Source organism: Typopeltis vanoorti, chromosome 20, assembly GCF_054136105.1.
Source record: "Typopeltis vanoorti isolate ZY-2024b chromosome 20, IOZ_Tvanoo_1.0, whole genome shotgun sequence".
Lineage (NCBI taxonomy): Eukaryota > Metazoa > Arthropoda > Arachnida > Uropygi > Thelyphonidae > Typopeltis > Typopeltis vanoorti.
Genome location: NC_143568.1, coordinates 112,437,500 through 112,459,237, shown reverse-complemented (window position 1 = coordinate 112,459,237; position 21,738 = coordinate 112,437,500).

The window sequence follows — 21,738 nt, the reverse complement described above, 5'->3', positions numbered from 1 at the left end:
AAGTTCTTTCCTAATATCCTCGTTTTTAATATGATACTGCCATTGATGCCACCTGTTCACGCCTATAATCTTTCTCAGGACTCTCATATCTGAAGTCTCTAGTCTTTGGTCAAGTGTTTTACTTCTGACCCAGCTCTCAGATCCATAAGTTAAAACTGGTTTGAACACTGTCTTGTATACAGCTAATTTAGTGTTGCGACTAATTTCTCTCTTATTCCATATGAATTTATTCAATTGACTTCCCACCGTACCAGCTTTGCTGATTCTGTTGTCTATTTCTATATTTAATTTACCATCTTCAGTAAAAATCGTGCCTAAATAGCTGAAATGTTTTACTTGTTCCACAGGTTCTCCATTCACAACACAGTTGACATTTTCAACGATTCTGCCTATTTTCATTGTCTTTGTCTTTTTTTGCTGATCTTCATACCATATCTTTTACAAGAGCTATTCAATTTAGTCAGAGAATCTTGCAGACTTGTAGCGGATTTATTTAGAAGTATAACATCATCCGCATAGAGCAAAGAGCTGACATTAACATCTCCAATTTCGATATCATGTTTAATACCACTTTCCTTCATAATGCGATCCATATAGATAATGAATAACAGAGGGGATAATGTACATCCTTGTCTGACACCAGATTTAACATTAAACCATCTTCCTGTACTTCCTTCAATTCTAACTGCTGACTTACAACTCAAATAAAGACTAAGTATTGCTTGATATAATGCCCCATCGACACCATATAACTGCAGCGTATTGAATAGCTTCTCTCTTGGCACCTTATCATATGCCTTTTCCAGATCGACAAAACTTAAATACAGATCTTTGTTATATTCCCATGCTTTCTCGACTATTTGTAGTAAAGTGAAGATCTGATCCTGACATCCTCTATTTGGCCTGAATCCAGCTTGTTCTTCACCAAGCTTTTCTTCCACAATTCTTCTCAACCGTATTGTTCGGTGGTAAAAATACAATCTTTACATTAGGGTGAAGGTCATCTAAAGATGTTAGATGTTCAGGAGCATTGTCCAGCACAAGCCGAATTTTAAAAGGCATTTTCTTTTACGAACAATAACATTCCACAGCAGAAATAAAACAGTTCAAGAACCAATCTTCAAACATGGCAAGTTTTTTTTACCCAGGCCTTTAAATTTGACTTCCAAATAACAGGAAGAGCTACTTCAAAAGTTTTATGTGAAATATAAATTGTGGATTGGTTAATGAGATATGATACTAGACTGTGACACAAAAGTCAATATTTCCAGTGGAAACATATGATTCACAACTGAGTATGACATTTAGCAACTTGATGTGGTACTATTGCTCTGTGATTGGAATATCTTGGAGATATTTTAATGTGAAATCAAGCTATCATTCAATTCAATAATTCATTCAGTTCACTGTTGCAAGCATCCCTAAACTAAAATATAGTTTGCATGATAAGGTATCCACATAGTTTTAAGTCTATTTTGCAAAATGCATAAGTAGGTATTACATTAATTTTGTCTATATGTAATAATTATTCCTGATCTCTAGTTGGATGGATTTTTTAAAAATTTGATATCTGGAACCTTTACAAAGATTGTCAGGCTATTTCAGCTTTTGTTTCAATCAGCTAATTTTGAATAGGAAAAGCAATAACTCTGCTTTAGATCAGAGATAGAAAATAATAAAATTTGGTATTCAGAATATACACAAAAATATGTCCAATCTGGTTTAACTCTGGTTTCAATCAGATCATTTTTATTAGCAAAATGGTAGTAATAATTATTCTGCATGTTGTAATTTCAGTTTTGATTTCAATCAGATGGTAAAATAAAATGTTTGTAGTATTATATAAACAAAAAATGACTGACATTCCATATACCAATGATATGCTTATCTGATTTTTGCAAATCCAACAATTTAATACAGCTCTCTGAACATATATATATTTATGTATTTAGGAGCTCGCTTAAAATTTGAAGTCATATTACAGTTAGAACATATTCATGACAAAATTAGGAAAAACAAAATTGCCTACAGTACTTATGCCCAAAGCAGTTTTAGGTTCAGTAGTTGTGGAAATTAATGGTATTAGTATGCAAAAATCTCCACACGAACAAAGCTGAGGATTCTTTATGCAGCTGTTTTTTTTTTTTACAGGAGACTGTTGAGGATCTCATATACTGAAAGTAAGACAAAAATGCATAGGTGCTAGAAAGGATTAGAAACCTGAAATACTTTTGGAAACATTGAAAGACTTCTCAAAACAGTACCAGAAGGTAAAGTCCCTGAAAAAAAGATGAGGAGGCAGACTCAATGAAATGAATGGATATTATGTCTGGAGTGACTGGTCTTCAAATTGCAGAAGCTTCCAGAAAAACATACAAGACCACTGGGCAAGGACTGGTGTGCACATTACTGAGAAGCAGAGTGATCATATAGCATCTGCTGATGTTCAATGAGCTTATGGATGGAATGGTATGCAAGATTCGAGATAGATACTACACATTACATACAACCTCTGGCCCAGCTAGGGCAAACAAAGTAGCGCTACTTCGTTCGCCTTGCATTCACAGCGGCAGTGATTCCCGAGAGCTATGGGTATTTCCACCTTATGTGATCACTAATTCATAAGTAGTATAGAAATAGAAGACATAACACAACATAAATAAAAAAAAAAATTTAATTAGGAAAATATTTTTGGAAAATTTTCTGGTGTTTTTTCCCTTTAGGGGATACCCCCCCCCCCCAGGGACCGCTGGGTACTGCTAAAAGGAACTCTTGATCTTATCAAGTCTTATTTCCCATTGTCATTGCCAATTTGCTTAACTTCGATGTACATGTTAGCCATTTCACATGGAGAAGAAAAATAAATAAATAAATAGTAATTCCACATGTTTCTCCTGTCTCTATTAGCAACTGTGACCACTAATTCATAAGTAGTATAGAAATAGAAGACACGACATTGAAAACTTAGAAACCAAAGGATTTACCCGAGTCACAGTCTGGTTGCTGTACTGATGTGATTATATACAGCAGATAATGATTAGATCAGAATACATTTTGATATTATAGGACAAAAATTAAATAACAGCATGCCCTTAGAGATTTTAGCCTGTTTTCCTAATGGTTTACCATTTTCTGTGTACAGAAACCCACACAATCATATAGGTAATTAGATGAAATCCTATAATCACACCATTATCCAGCCTAACAATACAGTTTCATTAAAAACATTGATACCCATGTCAATTTTCTCCAGTGGTACTGCTCTCTTCTGAATCCGGTTATCTGTGCCACATTTTTTAGCCAACGTGTATCCAACACTTAAGTCTGCAACTGCGAATCCCAATGTGGGCATGGATGTTTGTTAATGTCTTTGGGTGGGAGATGAATTTTACTGCCTGGTGTGAAACCACTAGCTTGCTTACTAGAGGCCTGGAGTGGTTCCATGTTTGGTTTCTAGAGCAAGATTTGTAGACTATATAAACAGACAGACACACACACACACACACACACACACACATATATATATATAATAAAAATAGGGGGGAAGCTTATCCCACTTGTGATGCTATCTATGTACTTTACATAGATGCTCACAAGTGGGAGTCATATAAAAAAAAAAAAGATATTGAACTTCAAGATCACAGTAAATTTATTTTCATCCCATATATGCAAGAATTACTTCAGCCAAAGTGTGCTATATAATCTTCAGAGTATTTATGAGCCATTCCTCCAACTAACAATCCTTATTCATTCACCAAAGGTCATCACACCATTCTTTGGCAAATCTTAAACTACATAAAGGTATCATGCACTCACAAATCATTTAATTTGGACAGACAGGGAGAAATGCAAATATCTGCTGTGAAGAGATGTTACTGCAATTAAGAAAAATCAGTATTAGCAGACCATGAACTTCATACCTCCTTTCATATAGGACTGCATGAAAAAAAAAGGAAAAAAATCATAATTAGAACTCAGTATAAATATGTATTGTATGTATATGTAGCAATGTGCACTCTCTTATCAGGCATGAATGCATTAAGTTATTTAAAATTTGGGAGACTAATTTTAAGATCTTCAGCTCATTTTTTGGTGCAATGTATCATGCACGAATGCATTAAGTTCTCCAAAACTTAGGAGACTAATTTGATATTTGATAATTCAAGCTCCACTGCTTGGGCACTATCATTCGCTATGACTTGAATTCATGCTTATTCCATTACCATTTGAGTTTTATTTCAGTATAAACTTGGTTATAGTGACATGCATCTGACAGGTGTTCATTTTCAAGATGCCATGCTGAATCCAGTAAAAAAACCACTGGTTTTATGTGGTGAAAAAGTGAAATAAACTAGTAAACGTGAAATAAATGTATTGCAGGTATGAGAGATTCACATTAAGGGCATGTCACTCTGAAATTACATTGTACAATCTCTTCACAAATATTACATCACATATACTGAATACTGGCAACCTCTACATAAAAATGAATATTTTTTCATTGGCTGACATTAATTTTTCACTAATGATCCTCCATTTACCTTGATGAAAAGGAAATCTTCTAAACTATGTCTTTTTGACCACTAAGAACATTTAGAGATATTATCAAAAGGGCAAATTATCTTCGAATATTTTTTGACACCCACTGTTGTCAATTCAAGATTTACAGCAAAGCCTTTCATTGTTATGGCTTTAACTCAGTCTCAGTGCTGAAAGTGATGCTGCTGATTACACAAAGAGAAGCAGCACACTGAAATGCAAAAGCTGAAGATATATGGGAAATGACTAGTGACTTACTGTAGAAACAGCAATTAGAAGCAATTTTTATTTCTTTGAAGATACCTGTCAACTATACACTGTTCATTGTTAATGATCATTTCCAAAATGAAACATATGTAATCATTTAGAAAAAAAAACAAATGTAACATCAGGACTTCCAATTGCTGGGTTTTTGACGACACTTCCTGAATATCAAAAACTGAATGAAGGGACATTGTTTGAGAAGCGTTTCTTGGATAGCAATTTCCTTCCCCATTCTTTTCTGAACCAAGATCTTCCCACTTAAGAAGGGGCATATTAAAAATGTGTTAATGCATGCTGGTGTGCTTGCAACATATGTATGTTTAATGATTTCGTAAGGAAGATGACAGGAGAATTGCAACTGGGAATTTCCTTCCAAACTTACCTTACCTCAAATTCTTACGAAAGACATTTCAGTATTATCCTGGACACCATGCAAATATAGAATGATCTGGCTCTGGATCACTCCCCCCTCCCTCCCTCCCTCTCTCTCTCTCTCTCTCTGTCTGTATAAAAAAGGAAAATATACACTCAGTCAGCTAATTGCCGTATTTGTAGTACTCAACTTTTGATCAACTGATTATCTTCTGCTTCACATTAAATAATGTAGGTGATACACTTCATTAACGTGAAGGTGTTTATTATGTTTATTATTTTTGTTTACCTGGTAAAGGGAAAGAAAATAACACTGATTCTTCTACATAATGACATATATCCTAGGAAAACAAAGCAAACCTTAATTCATAAACTTCAACTGCATCTCAAAAATTTTCAGATTTTGCAGAGGAATAGGAATGTATTTAAAAAAAAAATAAAGGAAGAAAGAACACTCATCAGAAGGTATTCGAATATATTCCTTCTTCTGGTTTAGGAGACTTATCAAAACTTTAATGTGTTACTTCATACAGTTTTCATTAAATGAAGTGGCAACTTTAAATCTGCCACGTAACTAGGAATTGGTAAATACCTCAACTGAATTCTTTTCGTATACATCACAAAGTAGCCATGCTGCATCCAACTGGAGAGTGATGATTGTGCAGTCAATTATCTTTAAATTGGCATATATCAAAACATGCAGAGCAAGCTGTTGGCTTCTGCTGTCGGCCAGGGCATGAAAGGAAAGATGTGGATCACATGCATTAGCCCGATAAGTGCAAGCTGAGTAATTATTATGAGGGGCTTTAAGTATGAGAGCAAAAATTGGAAGGAAACAAAATTTATTCACTTACTAAAGGATAATGACTTGAAACACAGCATGTGAGGGGACTCAGGGTTTGAGAGTTCTGGTTACAAGATCAGAATATCTGCCCATAACAATATTGCATCCAACTAGAAAGACTGATCATGCAGTTTTGTCCTGGGAGGTGGCCAAACATGAAAATCATCAGTTAAGAATGGGTTATATGTGGAACTAATAGGGCATATGATTTAAAACAAACTTAGAAGAGAGCTACCATGGCATAGTAATCTGCAAGGGAAGAATGTCAGCAGTGCATGGCAGATGATCAAGGGGTGTATGAAGGAAGCAATATTAGACCATACCGAAGGTCAATAGAATAAATCATTCTGGCTTAATGAGTGGTATTAAGCCAGAGCTACAAAAAATGCAAAAAAAAAAAAAAAGAGTACATAATAATAAAAACGATTGGCAAGCTCACAAGCAGTATGAGGACACAGGCAAAATGGGTGACCAGCACAATAGGGAAGGCAAAATCAGATTATGAGAGAAAATTAGCCAAACAGCCAAAAGAAATTGCAAAATGGTGAAGATATTACGACAGACATACCAGTAACTGATGCAGAATATACATACACAGTGCAGTCCATAAGTTTTAGGACTTGATTTTTTGAAAGTATACAGTACTGCAGCAATCTATTGACAAGCATACTAAGTAATAACTAATGTCTACACCCTCAGAGTGAGGTTACTTTACATTCCGTAGTGTGCAAGTTATGACATGTAAAGTGCTATTTCTTTGTACATAATGGATATGAAAAGTGAAACAGATAATTGCAATTAAATTTTGTTTTAAACCAATTCTTTCTGCTACAGAAACCTTAGAAATAGTACAAAAGGTGTATATCATGGATGGCCATACTTTTAGACGTTGGGGGCTACTTACCTAGTGAAAATATCCTGTGGGCGACTATAGATGCAATTTATTGCCTTATAAACTAAAGGCAATAAATATATTAAAAAAAAAATTTATTGTTCATAACTTGATTAAAAAAACAATAACAATAAAAAATACAAAAAACTAAATAAAATTATACAAACAAAATTGAATATTTTAATTTGATTGGACGATACTCGACATTACATAGATGCAGCTAAGCGATCATAATCTGGATCATACAAACTTAAAGAAATTCGTAAACACGATTCCAGATGTTGATCACTTAGCTGCGATCTATGCTTTGTCTTAATAGCATTCATACATGAGAATGCCGATTCGCAAAAATAAGTTGATCCAAAAAATGCATTAAAATAAGTGGCGATTCTCCAAATATTTGGATATTTACTTTTGTGGATCAACTTCCAAAAACTATTATTTGAAGCAATTGATTTGAGATGGATATCGCATTTCATATTTATAATTTCTTCTTCCAAATCTACTCTGTTTGTGTCGAGAAATTCATTCAACATTAATATTTTCATTGAAGGGATATGATAAAAAAAGTAGCAATATCATCAGGCTTACTGATTCCTACAAATCTTACCTCAAATTCGTTCCTTAAAAGTATTATGCTTTCAGCGTGTTTATTAAAGGTGATGTTTTGTATATCCCTTGACTGGTCGGCCAAATTTTTAAAATGTTTCAATTCATACCACTTTAATTGTATTTCAAGCATGCTTAATTTTTCCTTGAATGATTTTAAGGAGCTTATCATATCAATGATTGTTTTATTTTTTTCTTTTAATTCTAAGTTTATTTAGTTTTTCTGTAATGTCACAGAAAAAGGCGAGGTCAAGTAGCCAATCTTTATCATTTAATTCTGGATGAGAATCATCTCTGTTTTTCAAAAACGAATTTATTTCTGGAAGAAGTTCTCTGAATCCTGCTAAAAATGTGGCAAGGCTTAACCATATTACACCAGTATGTAATAATAATTCACTATGCTCACTCTCGCATTCTTTTAGCAAAGCCCGAAATTGACGACGCAGCAAGCTATTTGATCTTATTGAATTAACAATTTTGAAAGCAACATTGATAACATGATTGAATTTCAGTACTTTTGAACACAAGGCCTGCTGATGGATGATGCATTGATGGTCCACAAAACTTGGTATATCTTCATCGTTTTTACAAAGAGTGACGAAACCGATTTTATTACCTACCATTCAGGCGTGCCGTCCGTAGTTATTGACACTAACTTATGAATTGGAGAACTTGTACGTACAATGTAATTCTTAAATAAATCATAGATATCTTGACCTCTTGTTTGTCCTTGAATTGGAATAATGGTTAACAATTCTTCTGTGGCCGACATATCCTCAAAAACCATTCGAATAAAAATACATAATTGTGCAGTACCAGCGTAATCAGTAGATTCATCAAACTGTAGTGACAAAAAATTGCACTTGTTTATTTTCATGCAGAATCTCTTCAAGGTTCCAGCTGGTTTCTTCTGCTCTACACATGATTGTGTTTCGTGATAATGACATATTGTTAATAGCAGATTCATCAAACTGTAGTGACAAAAAATTGCACTTGTTTATTTTCATGCAGAATCTCTTCAAGGTTCCAGCTGGTTTCTTCTGCTCTACACATGATTGTGTTTCGTGATAATGACATATTGTTAATAGCAGTTATTATTTCTGATTTATTCTTAAAATTTTGAAATATTTGACCAGCTTTGATGAAGGCTTCCATAATTCTCCATCTTGAAATGGCTTATTACGTTTAATTAAAGTTTCAGCAACTTTGAATGATGCAATTATAGCAGCCTTTGTGCCTGTATTGTACTTGACGAAAATATTTTGTTCTGCTGTCAGTAGTGTCTTCATTCGATGTACCTTTGCTTTTCTTAAGGCAGTGCCCTGTGAATAATCTTCTTCGTAGTTTTTATGAACACTTCGATAGTATCTTTCAACATTTGCTTTTTTTGGTAAAGCCACATTGCGTTGCAGATTATACATATGCATTTGTCTTTCATCGTAATAAAGAAAAAATCTTCTTCCCATTCTTTATGATAGTGATAAGTTTTTTTTTTCACACTTGTTCTTGGCTCACTCATTGTTATCCTTAATTGTTTTTTTTTTAACAATACTAATTGCATTCACTTGCTTAATTTAAAATAATACACACTAAAGATCAATAAACGGAAAACGATTTCTAATACTGGATAAGCGAACTCAAATACTGGAACTCAACTTCTAATAAACAAACTCAAATACTGGATAAGCGGGACACTTTGGCTGCAAGAGTCTTGATCAAGAACAATACATAGATGGACTGTCACCTGCCAGTATACACGTCATCAAACGTCTTACCATTGGGTGCGTTCAGAACCGTCAAGCGAACGTTTCTGGACGAAGCAAATCACGTGACTGCTGTAAAGCGATGGCTTCATCATTAACCGCCTAAATTATAAACTTTACATCATATTAGAAATAAATTAGTTTGACATGTTTGACAATTTTTTATCAATTAATAATTTTGATTATCATTTTTCTATTCATCTTCAATCTATTTATTCGTTTAATTTGCTGCATTCATTAAGAAACGAATAATTTGCTACATTCAGGTGCCTTGCGGTCGACGTCTTGGCCATTCCTGGTGTATATGGAAATGAGGCCCTGAACCGATGTCACATCTACAGGTGGCATCTGCCATTTCGTGGCAGAAGATGATGAGAGAAGTGGGTATCACATAATGACAACTCAATGACAGTCACGTTGCGACTGTTGCTGAGAACGATCAATAAATCGCACCATAGATGATGGTGGAGGCTTCAAACATTCCTAAGAGCATCATTCTTCACATTCTGAGCAAAGATTGGGGAAGAAGTTATGTGTAATTTTGTCTCGCATGCCTTGATAGCTGAGCAAAGAGAAGAACTAGTCACATCCTGTCAGGACATTATATAGTGATGGTGGATGCATATGAAAATTTTTGATAAAATCATCAAAGGAGATGAGTTGGTATTTTGCCTGTGATTCTGAAACAAAGCAACAGTTCTGAAACGGTTACTGAGACATCTCCCAGACCAAAGAAATTGAGATTCCAAGTCATCACACATCGAAAACATGTTGATAATTTTCTTTTGACTCTTAAGATTTGGTGCACAAAAAATTTATACTGGAATAAAGAACAGTAAATGTGGAAGTTTATAAAGAAGTTATGGATTATTTCTTGAAATGTATTCCATGTGTTTGTCCTGTCACATTTTGGTCACAGGATTTTTACATGTTGCACAATAAAAGTCCCACTCACAAAACTACAAATGTGCATCTTTTTGACATGCAAAGGCATCCTCACCCTTAATCATCCTCCTCTCCAAACCATTTCTGTTCCCCATAATAAATTTAGTTTAATCCTTTATCCAAGCATAAACAAACAAAGTTTGTGCCTGAAAATATCATCAGGAGTGAGGCAAGGTGGTACATCTGTTGGCAACTCATAGCAAAGATGGACCAAGCTCTCATCACCCCTTGTCTTAGTATCTCCCATAATGCAAAGCACATCTTGCGGACATTTATAATGTCCTTCCGTTACCTTAATGCATAGCATTATACATGTCCACAAGGAGATGTGTTTTGCATTATGGGAGATACTAAGACAAGGAGTGATGAGAGCTTGGTCCACCTTTGCTACAGTCCTGAAGATATTTTCAGGCGCAAACTTTGTTTGCCTACATTTGGATAAAGGATTAAACTAAATTTTATTATAGTCTAAATAACTGCAAAATAAAGTTCCAACATCTGTTCCCCAAGTTGAAAGGACACCAATTTGTAGATGTTGCAGCCTGTAACCAATGAATTAAAGACAATTGAACAATCAGAATTTCTGTAGCTCTCCAAAAACTGTATGATCATGCTAAAACACATAGATGCCAATGGACTGCATTTCAAGTAACAAATATGTTTTATCTTTCTCTCAAGGTTTTTTTTTTTTTATCGTTTTTTTTCTCCTAAAACTTATGGATCACACTGTGTAGGTTGATGAATTGGAAGTACAGTCTGGTTGGCTGAGTTGCTAGTATATCCACTCTCCAACCAGCCAGCTTCTGGTTTGAATTCAGATTTGGATATGCATGTTTGTGAATAAAATTCACAAATAAGAGGGTGCTGATCAATCTGAAAAGCAAAATCTATAGGGCAGTAGTGAGGCCAGCTATGACGTATGCTATAGAAACTGTGGCCCTGTGGAAAAATAACATCAGCAGGATGGAAGTAGCACAGATGAGAATGCTTAGGTGGATGTGCGGTGTGACCAGAAAGGATCATCTGAGAAATTACTATGTGAGGAGAACAGTGAAAGTTACGAACTTAGGAGCGAAGATACAGGAGGCAAGGTTGAGATGGTTTGGTCATGTGATGAGGAGGGAGGACGAATATGTGGGAAGAAGGGTCATGCAGATGGATGTGCAAGGAAGGAAGGAAGGAGGCAGCGTGGGTGGCCAAAGAAGAGATGGAGGGAGCTGGTAGAAGAGGATTTGAGGATGAACAACTTGGATGTGGTGACAGCCCAAGACAGGAGGATGTGGAGGAGACTCATCATCAACAGTGACCCCACTTAAGTGGGAGAAGCTGCAGAAGAAGAAGATGTTTGTGAATAAAATTAGACAGAAGATGAATTTCATCACTAGGCATCAAGACCACTAGAAACCCTGTTCTAGAGAGCAGAGAAATATTTTAAAGCCACTTCATTCCCAAATTATGTAAAATATAAATAAAAATGCAATAAATATATACATGCATATATAAAAAATTAATACAAAGAAAAAACTCCTTAACTCAATCATGGTGCTAATGTAGCATATATATCTTTACAACCTTCTGTGGATTAGGCTACATAAAAAAGTTTGCAGAATCTGAATGCTTTGACATGGGAATATATCAGCCAGTTCAGCTGAACTGGCCATTCCTTTGACCAGGCTGTTTGATATGAGTCTCAGAACAGGGAGGATTCCACAGGAATGGAAGGAATGTATGGTAATTCCATTGCACAAGGGTGGTTCAAAGACCAATGTATCCAACTATCGACCAATTAGTATCTCAGGAGTGGTTGTGAAGATTTTGGAAAAAGTGGTTAGGGCTCACATTCAGAAATGGGTTGACAGTGAATCTCTACTTTGCAATGAACAACATGGGTCTACTACTACTAAGGCAAGGTTGTGTTTTAGCAACTTGCTCACATTCTATAACAATGTTACCATTGAATTAGATAAGGGGAATGGATACACCATGATACTTTTGGATTTTGCTAAGGCTTTTGACAGAGTACTGCATGGTAGACTGTTGCATAAATTGGAGAAAATGGGTTTGGGTTATATAATATTAGTATGGATAAGAGGATGGCTGACTGACAGATATCAAAAAGTGGTATACAGGGAATCTGAGCCTGCAAGGTTTAAGGCACAAGGATCAGTGCTTGGTCCACTATTATTCTATCTGTATATTAATGATATTGGGAAGGATTTGACAAGCGACATACAGCTATTTGCTGATGATGCAAAGATAGGCAGGGTAATCAGGAATGCTGCTATGCAGTACTTGCAGAATGATTTGAATAGCTGGATGTGGGCATGGGAAAATGGGTGTCAGTTCATTGTGAGTAAGTGTAAAGCCATTCACTTCAGCATGATTAGATATCCAATGTCGTATTATATTGGTGGGATTAGGCTAGAAGAAACTGATAAGGCTAGGGATCTTGGAGTATTAATAGATAGGAAGTTGAAGTTTAGGGGCCATGTGTGCAAAGATTGCAAATACAACTCAAATGATAACTGCAATGCTGAAACGAATGTTCACATGTAAAGATAAGGATGTTATTTTGCCTCTTTACAAGGCCTTGTTAAGACCTCACTTGGACTATTGTGAGCAGGTCTGGTCTAGTTTCCATTGTGATTCGGATATATTGGAGGGAGTACAAAGAAGAGTGTTAAAAATGATATCAGGATTGTGGAATAGTGATTATGAAGATAGATTGAGAATTTGTAGACTGCCGACACTAGCAAACAGGAGAAAGAGGGGGGTAATATGACTGAGACTTACAAACTTCTGAAATAATATGGGATATTAGCTGCATATTACAAGAATGCACCAAGGAATTGACAATGCCTATGACCAGTACATTTCAATTTAATTCTCAGGTCTGGTGAAGTCCCAGGGAAACAGAAGATGGGCAAAATGCAGGCAGTTCCTGCTTTACAAGTTCCCAGGTTTACTATTTATTTTATTAACTATCAACAAACTTGATATGAACATTAATTGCTAATAAATGTTTCATATTCATAAACACAGCATTTCAAACCATGTGCACAGCCATGCAATACAGTTACTGTACATGTGTGTGTTCAGGCAGATAAGAGTATCTCACTGACTTGCATAACAAAGCAGGTTACAACACTGACATTAAAGAGTGATTGTGTTGTTCTTCATTTTCACCGTCTTATTTCAAAAATATCCCCTTTATTAATATAGTACTTTATAGCATGCCAAAACGAAGTACTGTAATACTACAGAGAGGGATGTTAATAAAAAGAAACAGCAAAGAGGAAATAACACTGGAAAAAACATAATATGAGATCATGAGCAAATATGCAGCCAGAATAACTGTCAAAGATCTTTATGAGAAATATTATCTAAACACTTCAATTGTGTGTGTGTGCACATGCACGTGCCATCATACACAGAAAGTATTGTTTATGGCCTTTTATTTAACATTATATCTATAGGAATTCCCAATTTACAAGTGCGCAAAAAAAACAAATTAACTTTTAAAGCTCAAAACTAAAAGATGCTACACGACAGAGGCAGTGTATTCTATCACCACTTTTGAGTTACTAATTAACCTAGAGTTTGCTGACTACCATGTAACATTCAGGAATGAGTGGATGAGATACTTTATGGAGGCAGCGTGGGGAATAGAATATGATACTCAGAGTGGAGGAATTGTGAAAGATCAGTCTTTGAGATAGATACACAATGATACTGCAGAATTCTGCATAGGAACAATGTTTTATTCTATGCGGCTTCAATCCATGAGAGGTTTTTGTAAACTTATCGTATATTCATACTGTAGGTGGGCTAAGGATTTTTATTTTTTTAATGATTTTAGTATTATTTTTTTATGCAGGTGACTAGCTGTGTGCTGCACAACTCTGTACTTGAACCACTTCAATTTAATTTGTGCATTAATGAAGTAGGATACGTTTTGAAGGGAAGTATTTAGTCATTTGCTGATGATATAAAATTGAGTATCACAATAGCAGAAACTTTTTCACTTGGTTACAGAGTAAATTATACTTGGCAAGAAATTATATTCTTGTTTAATCCTTTATCCAAGTGTAAGCATACAAAGTCTGCATGTGAAGTATCTTCATAACTAGGCTACTTGTATATAGAGGCTTAGCATCCCATAATGAAAAGCACAATTCCTTTTGGACACACAATGCTATACATTAAGGGTAAGGCAGTCAGCTACTCAGACCAGTTACGACTTTTATTGAGGTGAAAAAGTAAACAGGATGTTCATCATAGGACTAGTTAGTATATGGGTGCAAGAGAGCTTTACAGTATCTCAGCTCTTTTATTTCATCATATAGCCAATTCATATGTCAACAATGAAAATAGGCAGAATCATTGAAAATGTCAGCTGTGTGGTGAATGGAGAACCTGTGGAACAAGTAAAACATTTCAGCTATTTAGGCACGATTTTTAGTGAAGTTGTAATGTGAAATTGTAGAGAGGAAGTTAGTAATGATGGTAAATTCAATATAGAAATAGACAACAGAATCAGCAAAGCTGGTATGGTGGGAAGTCAATTGAATAAATTCATATGGAATAAGAGAGAAATTAGTCAGAACACTAAATTAGCTGTATACAAGACAGTGTTCAAACCAGTTTTAACTTATGGATCTGAGAACTGGGTCAGGAGTAAAACACTTGACCAAAAACTAGAGACCGCAGATATTAGAGGCATGAACAGATGGCATCAATGGCAATATCATATTAAAAATGAGGCTATTAGGAAAGAACTTGACATTGTCAGCATCCAGGAATGAGTGACCATACCACCAGGTTAGCAGAGCTAATCTCAGGTGGTATGGTCACTTAAATAGAATGGGAGAGGAAAGATTAGCAAAACATAGATGGAGATGACCTGCTAATGCTTCTGCCTGGTATCTCCACTTGGGCCTGGCTCCCACTGAAGAGACCTCAATAAAGGTTGAAACTAGTCTGGGTAGTGACCCTTCCCTTAACATCAGACATATCCACAAGGAGATGTGTTTTGCATTATAGGAAATACTGAGATAGGAGTGTTGGTAGCTTGCTCCGCCTTTGCAATGAGTTACCCTGGTGTTGTACCACCTTACCCCAGTCCTGAAGATATTTTCAGGTGCAAACTTTGTTTGCTCACACTTGGATAAAGGATTAAACTAATTTTATTATACTCTAACCAAGTGAAAAATAAACTTTCAAGATTAGCAAAACTAGTGTTCTTTGCCAGGTTGGCAGGAAAATGACCCAGAGGAAGACCAAGATATAGGTGGATTGATACGATATTGATACTGAGATAGGAGTGTTGGTAGCTTGCTCCACCTTTACAACGGGTTACCCTGGTGTTGTACCACCTTACTCCAGTAATTTTATTATACTCTAACCAAGTGAAAAATAAACTTTCAAGATTAGCAAAACAAGTGTTCTTTGCCAGGAAAATGACCCAGAGGAAGACCAAGATATAGGTGGATTGATACGGTACAAAGTGGCATAGACGATAGAAATATAAGATCTCATAATGTTGGAGTCTTGACAAGTAACAGACTGATTTGGAGGAAGTTAGTAATGATGTAATTTTTTCATGTAGTACTATCATATCCTGTACACCCCTTGAGGGTACATGGCAGGAATTTGATGATGATGATGGTAAATTAAATATGGAAATAGACAACAGAATCAACAAAGCTGGTATGGTAGGAAGTCAATTGAATAAATTCATAAGCCTATCCACGCGTTTAAATTCATATGGAATAAGAGAGAAATTAGTCGGATCACTAAATTAGCTGTACACAAGACAGTGTTCAAACCAGTTTTAACTTATGGATCTGAGAGCTGTGTCAGGAGTAAAACACTTGACCAAAGACTAGAGACCGCAGATATTAGAGGCGTGAACAGATGGCATCAATGGCAATATCATATTAAAAACGAGGATATTAGGAAAGAACTTGACATTGTCAGCAGAGCTAATCTCAGGTGGTATGGTCACTTAAACAGAATGGGCAAGTAAAGATTAGCAAAACAAGTGTTCTTTGCTAGATTGGCAGGAAAACGACCCAGAGGAAGACCAAGATATAGGTGGATTGATAACAGTAAAAAGTGGCTTAGAAGACAGAAATATAAGATCTAATAATGTTGGAGTCATAACAAGCAACAGACTGTAGATAGGAAGTTAGTAATGATGTAAGTTTTTCATGTGGTACTATCATATCCTGTACACCCCTTGAGGGTACATGTCAGGAATTTGATGATAATGATGATGTTGATGGTTATTCATGACTTATTTTTAATGGTTTAACAATACCAAATGAACTATTTTATAAAAAGATGTTTTATTAACTTGCTTATATTTTGCTAAATTTCAAATCAGCATCAGAGCACAACACGGCATGTATACGTGACAGTGAGTAAGTGAAACAATAAAGAATGCGAGAGTGAGCATAGTCAATTATTGTTAGATACTGACGTAAGATGGTTAAGCCGTGCCACATTTTTAGCAAGATTCAGAGAACTTCTTCCTGAAATAAATTCGTTTTTGAAAAACAGAGATGATTCACATCCAGAATTAAATGATAAAGAATGGCTACTTGACCTTGCCTTTTTCTGTGACATTACAGAAAAACTAAATAACCTAAACTTAGTATTATAAGGAAAAAATAAAACAATCATTGATATGATAAGCTCCTTAAAATCATTAACCCCTTAACATACAAAAACCTCTGTGACATGTCTTTTGTTTATTGCACCAAAATTGATTTTGAATTTTTGTTTCACATATAAATACAACCGAATATAGCTGCTAGAAAATCTTGTGCCTATTTCCTTTCAGCCAAGAAAAGTTGCCAACGGCGTGTATCGGCTATTTCGTTTGCGTTTGCATATATTCATCATTATTTTTCAATTAATGATGAATTTAATCCAGAAAATCACCCTCGCCCAAAAAATTGGCAGAAAAACGACCGCTTTCTGATTTTTAATTGGTACGTTAAGGGATTAAAGGAAAAATTAAACATGCTTGAAATACAATTAAAGTGGTGTGAATTGAAACATTTTAAAAATTTGGCCGACCAGGGATATACAAAACGTCACCTTTAATAAACACACTGAAAGCATAATACTTTTAATGAATGAATTTGAGGTAAGCTTTGTAGGAATCAGTAAGCTCGATGATATCGCTACTTTTTTATCATATCCCTTCAATGAAAATATTAATGTTGAGAATACAGGTTCAAAACTGAATGAATTTCTTGACACAAATAGAGTAGATTTGGAAGAAGAAATTATAAATATGAAATGCGATATCCACCTCAAATCAATTACTTCAAATAATAGTTTTTGGATGTCATCATCATCATCATCAAATTCCTGCCATGTACCCTCAAGGGGTGTACAGGATATGATAGTACTACATGAAAAAAATTACATCATTATTAATTTCCTATCTACAATTTTCCTCCAAATCACTCTGTTACTTGTCAATTATCAGATCTTATATTTCTATCGTCTAAGGCACTTTGTACCGTATCAATCCACCTATATCTTGGTCTTCCTCTGGGTCGTTTTGCTGCCAACCTGGCAGAGAACACTTGTTTTGCTAATCTTTCCTCGCCCATTCTGTTTAAGTGACCATACCACCTGAGATTAGCTCTGCTAACGCATTCCTGGATGCTGACAATGTCAAGTTCTTTCCTAATATCCTCGTTTTTAATATGATATTGCCACTGATGCCATCTGTTCACGCCTATAATCTTTCTCAGGACTCTCATATCTGTGGTCTCTAGTCTTTGGTCAAGTGTTTTACTTCTGACCCAGCTCTCAGATCCATAAGTTAAAACTGGTTTGAACACTGGATGTTGGATGTTTTTGGATGTTGATCTACAAAAGTAAATATCCAAATATTTAGAGAATCGGCGCTTATTTTAACGCATTTTTTGGATCAACTTATTTTTGCGAATTGGCATTCTCGTGTATGAATGCTATTAAGACAAAGCATAGATCGCAGCTAAGTGATCAACATCTGGAAGCGTGTTTATGAATTTCTTTAAGTTCCTACGATACAGATTATGATCGCTTAGCTGCATCCATGTAATATCAGGTATCGTCCAATTAAATTAAAATATTCAATTTTGTTTGTATAATTTTATTTAGTTTTTTGTATTTTTTATTATTTTTTTAAAATAAATTATGAACAATAAATTTTTTTTTTTTTTGTTATATTTATTGCCTTATAAACTTTTAAAAATCTCGAAAATATTCCACAATTTTCGATCGCATCTATAGTTGCCCGCTGAGATATTTTCACTAGGTAAGTAGCCCCCAACATCTAAAAGTTTGGCCACCTATGCTATAGAGGGTGATCATTATGCACATCCCAAAAGAATTGTGCTTTGCATTATGAGATACTAAGGCAATTGATGTGAAGTCATCAGCCTCTATATATAAGCAGCCCAGTCATTAAGATACTTTACACACACACTTCTTACAATTGGATGAGAGGATTGAAACAAGAATATAATTTCTTCATAAGTATAATTTACTGAGTAGCATAATAGTTAATCTTAACATGGCAATGAACAGAACTTGCAGAAAGATTAATGTGGACAAGTGTAATGTTTATCATTCTCAGAAGCTGTGTACTACACCGACAGAACTGTATGCCAAGAAACTGATACAGCTGGGGATGTAGGGGTATTGATTGATAAGGAGATGAACTTCAGAAGCATACCAGAAAAGTTGCACTGGATTACTCAGTTATGGAAAACACACTAACAAGCAGAGATATTATTATTATTATTCCTGACACCTCATTATTATTCCAGATAAGATGTCCACATATTGCCATACACAAGACCTACAACACAACCAATGTGTTAAAGGTCTTGTGACCTCTCATGTGTAAGATCAATATAAAAAAGGTATCTTCTTCATAAGCTTTTATAGATACTGCGACATTTGGATTGCTGTGGACAGATCTCATTACTTGAGTTCTTGGGGATGAGGAAGTGGTGGACAGGATCCAGAAACAAATGACCAAGATAGCGAGCAATCCATGCAATGCCCCTATGATGAATTGTTTGAGGGTTTTTGGGTTGCAGAAGTTGGCTGATAGGTGGGAAAGAGGGAATATCATAGAAATATTTATAGGTTACTGAAAGGATTTTATAGGATTGATGTAGAGGAAATGTTTCAGCACTCTGCTAGAGAGGGCAGAGCAATGGGGTTGCTGCCAGAAATTGAGTAAGAATATGCAGTTAATAAAGGCATCAGGACTGCATTTTTTTGCTTGGTGAGTGGTGAATGAGCGTAATAGCTTGCCAGAGTCTGTTGTCAGTGCTATATTGCCAAATGGATTCAAGGAGAGTTATAGAGGTATTTCACAACACCTCTATAATATTCAGAAATACCCCAAAATATTCAGAAATATTTTGGCCCCGTATGATGAGCCTTCAGACACCATGGAGATTTCTGTGCAATAATAATAATAATGTTATATATATATATATATATATATATTCATTCTATGTTATTCCTGAGGTAAAACTTCCTTATTTCTGATAATATCATGAATATTGTCAGAAATATTTTCATTTTATTGCTATTTTTATAGAATTGATCAGGGATCTGAATGAAAGAAGTAATAAAACCTAGTTGCATTTCTAAAAACAAATTCCACTCATTACACACACACACCATGCAATGTAATCTCTGTTTGTGCGTGGGGGGGCTGGATTTTTTCTTTACCTGCTTCAGCATCATTTATTTAAAAACTTAGTTACAAGAAAGCATTAAGGTGGATGTACAATTCATATTAGACCAGGAAAATATTTTTTGCCAATTTTCAGACTTTGATACAACTTATCCTGAGACTCCTGATTTATATATGTATGCATGTCTGCTGCTTTAACTAGCCATAATATCATTCCAATAAACACTGAGCTGGTGAAATTAGGTTCTTGAGATGAGGTCAAGGTTTTTCAGAGGCACAAGGATCACAATTAAGATAAAAATATTCTTTTAAGTGTCCATGCTACTGTACTATACTAGCTCTATTTGCATATACTTGGAATTGCTCCAACATATACGGAAATTTCCCTACATAAAGCTTGAAAACAAAACATGTCAAAAAATCAGTTTGAACTCAAAGTTACTTCTTAGTAACTTTGAGTTCAAACTGATTTAAAAACGTTTCTTAGTAACTTTGAGTGTTTCTTGGTGAAAATGAATACTACAAAGTTACTCTGAAATTCAAACCTAATCATAAAAGAAAAGCATTCTTCTACCCTTCTCTCTCTCACCTACCCACACTGATACTTAGTTTTTAACAAAATCATTCCTTCACGATTGATTTCAAAAAGATATGTCCATACCAAACATGTTAACTTTATATAAAAAAATTAAAAAAAACTTCATATCAGTTGCATATATTTAATTTGAAATTATAGCACGAATTTACAATATTAAATAGTAAAATGTTAAAAATTACAAACTTGAAAAGATAATGTTATCATCTTGTAACTTAAAAATTAATACAAAATAAAAAATTTGTAAAATGAAATCACAAAGAAAACCACTAAACAGTATTATTTAAATTATAAACCTAGTATGATAAATGGATACGTCAGTTTAAACAAAACTGCTAGACTACAATGCTCTGGGTGAGAGCATTCTAGTCTAGCAGTTTTCACACTAAAAATATTAAAGCTGTGTAAAAACAAATATGTTTATATTATTAATAACTTAGAACTGATACATTATTTTTATTAACTGCATAGTTACAGGAGAGGCATGGTCTGAAATACCATCAGGATCCAAAGGTATTAGCAAGTTAATTGATGTTTTATATAGCTAATTATAAGTTAACTGTCAAATACTTTCAGACGCTAATGGTACTGTAAATTTTGTTTGTCTTAAAATTACATACTGCATGTTGTTAATGCTATTCCACATATCCTTAGTGTACTACTCTATCCCACTGATTTTACTATGGCACTGATGACAGCCATGAGACCTAGATGAAAATTATATAAAAGTATATAAAAATTAATTTGTAGGGCTTTTGGGTCACAATTAAATGTTGGCTACAGTAAACATTAAGTCATATATTTATAATCAAGTGAAATAAGATAAATATATACAAATCAACTATCACAGGGACTCAAGAAATAATCTGTTATAGTAGTGAATTTCCTTTAGAACAGCATTGTGCCTAATGACACTTTCGGGATTCTGTTGACACTAGCAAGATATTAAGTTTTGACAACTGGCTATATTATGAAAGGAAATTGACATTTCTTACATTATAGAATAAATACAGATTTAAAAAAAAAAAAAAAATCAGTATCTGGAAACTTGATTATAAGTAAATGATAAAAATATTAAAAAAAAAAAAAAAAAAAAAGGCAAGCAATAGCTTATATGACTGTTAACAGCAAAAAAGCTTTGGAGGAGAAAAAAACAGACCCAACCCGTTTTAATAATTTTGGCTGGATTTT